This window comes from Echinops telfairi, unplaced genomic scaffold (assembly GCF_000313985.2).
Source record: "Echinops telfairi isolate 266 unplaced genomic scaffold, ASM31398v2 ScPeMD7_7420;HRSCAF=8458, whole genome shotgun sequence".
NCBI classification, from domain to species: domain Eukaryota; kingdom Metazoa; phylum Chordata; class Mammalia; order Afrosoricida; family Tenrecidae; genus Echinops; species Echinops telfairi.
This window is the reverse complement of record NW_022111320.1, coordinates 11,565,798-11,568,251: the sequence shown is the minus strand read 5'-3', so window position 1 is coordinate 11,568,251 and position 2,454 is coordinate 11,565,798.

Here is a 2,454-nt window from a genome sequence, read left to right as displayed (position 1 = left end):
TTGTCATTAAACGACTTTAAACACCAAAGCTTTGTAGTGTCAGAGAGAACTCTCATTGAAAAAGAAATTGACTAAATAGCACACTTGAGTGTGTTTGCACTTCTAAATGAATTTGCAAGCTCATCCTGATGGATGACACATTGGGCAGCATCTTTCAGAGTTGAAGAAGAGAATTAAACAGACACAGATTGAACACTATAAAGGGTGAGTGCTCTTTCTACTGCTCAGTGCCATTTAACTTTTTGTTATAAGTTATCATAAGTCCCTTTTCTCTCATTATAAATTAATAGATCAAATATTGACACTGGAGTTCAATGGAATGGTTCCAAACACAGCTCCTCTCCTCCGTACACTTGGACTTGCCCCCACAAATAGTCTTGATCTATAAACTAGGGATAATATTTCCTATCTCACAGTAATAGGGAAGAATATTAATACATGAAAAGAAATTGTCAATGGGTCTATTCCATCTCAGATTTCCCCTGTAGGTCAGGATTGAAATCCTTACTAAACAATTTTTTCACCTCTTTCTCCCTCAGAGAGGTTACTGGGTTCCAATTATCAAAGTTTGGTTAAAGGCTGGGAGTTTAAACACAGTGCCACCAAGAATTCTTCCTAGAAATTAATCTGCTCAGTAAATGTTGTTAGGTGTCATCATGTGATTTTAGCTGCCTTCAGAAAAGTAGTCATCACAGGCAAACATAGCGTTATAATAACATCAAATAGACTGTTAACTCTTCTTACATTTTATCTTTTTTTAATTGCTGGAATATATGCTTCAAATCCACATCTGTATCTAATAAATACATTCGTATTGTGTCTATGCTGAAATAAGAAAGCATAGGACAAAATAGATACACCCAATAAGAAATATTATTCTCCTCCTAATAAATTTGTAAAAGCTCCTTTTGAAAACAGTATGATTCGATAATAGGAACCTTGGTGGTGTAGTGGGCTATGCAGCGAGCTCCTCTCTTCAAGGTCAGTAGTTAAAATCCACTGGTCAATCAAAGGAATAAAAATGAGGCTGTCTGCTCCCATGAAGATTTAGATCCTCAGAGTCAAAGAGGCAGTTCTACTCTGTTCTATGGGGCACCTATGAGCTGGGATTCGACTCGATGGCAGTGAGTGGATTTTGGTTTCATTGGGCCACATGCTTGCCTATTTGTTTAACCTAGTCTCATTAGAAAGAGTTTAGAAAAAAATATCAGTATGACTAGACTGATGGCAGTGAGGTATGCTGATAGAAGGAGCCCTGGTTGTGTAGTGGAGTATGTGTTGAGCTACTGAGCAAAAAGTCAGCAGTTCAAATCAGCCAGCCACTCCTATTGAAAAAGGTTTGGTTTTCTACTCCCACAAAGACTTGTAACCATGCATTGGAGAGATGGTATAAAAGGTAAAAGGGATAAACCTGGATTGAACAGTTAAAATCTTGTCTGTTGATTCTCATTCTGATGCACACTGGCTCTGATCTGGTTTTCAATATTTTCTATATTTTTGTTTGTTTGTTTTATCTCAGATGTGTTATGTCATTGGGGGGTAAATCTCTTAAAGTTGTGTTATATGTTTTTCTGGGTTTTGGTATGTGAAACCCAAGATTGATGAACTATAGGGGTAGAAAGCTGAATAAGGGCTTTGGGGTAGGCATACAGTGGTGTGGGGGGCTGGTGGTGTGTAAAAGGGAGACCATTTCAAGGAGTCCAGGAAGGAAAAGAATGTTGGGAAACTGATAGTGGCAGCAATGGTACAATACTACCTGACCTGATTGAACTATGGAATGATATGATATATGTGTGTTAGTCCGGGTAGACTAGACAAAAAAATCCAGGGATACTCTCATATGTGTATAAGAAAGAACTCTCTATAAAGAGTAATTGTACATTAAGAAAGCATCCCAGCTCAGTCCAGATCAAGTCCTTAAGTCTGATATCAATCCATAGGTCAGATACCAATTTATAAACTTCTCTTCAGACTAATGAAACACATGCAATGACACCAAATGCAGGAAGATCACAGGCCAGTGGGTGGGAAGTCTTATGGTTCCAGTGGCGTTGTAAGCTTATCAGGGCTGGCAAGGTCTCCACGTGGCTCCTCCAGTTCCCAGGGCCCTGGTTACATCAGAGTAGCTTCATGTGGCTTCTTGTCAGAGGTGTCTCGCAGGGAGATAAACTGTCCCACCTCAAGTAAGCTATTTCTCTCCTTTGCGCCTCCAAATGAGGTAATCAAGCTGCCATTGACAGGCTAAACTCCATCCCTTCAATCCATCCTCTCAAACTGACAACAGATTATATAACTACCACAATGTGCATTAACTCCCAATTTAGAAAAAAATGAAGTGAAGAATACAATAGATCAAGTAAAATGAGAACTGGCAACTGGCAACTGATGCTTGGTTAATTTTGACAAAATAAATTTCAATGAAATGGTCAGAAAAAAAAAAGATTTATAGCTTCC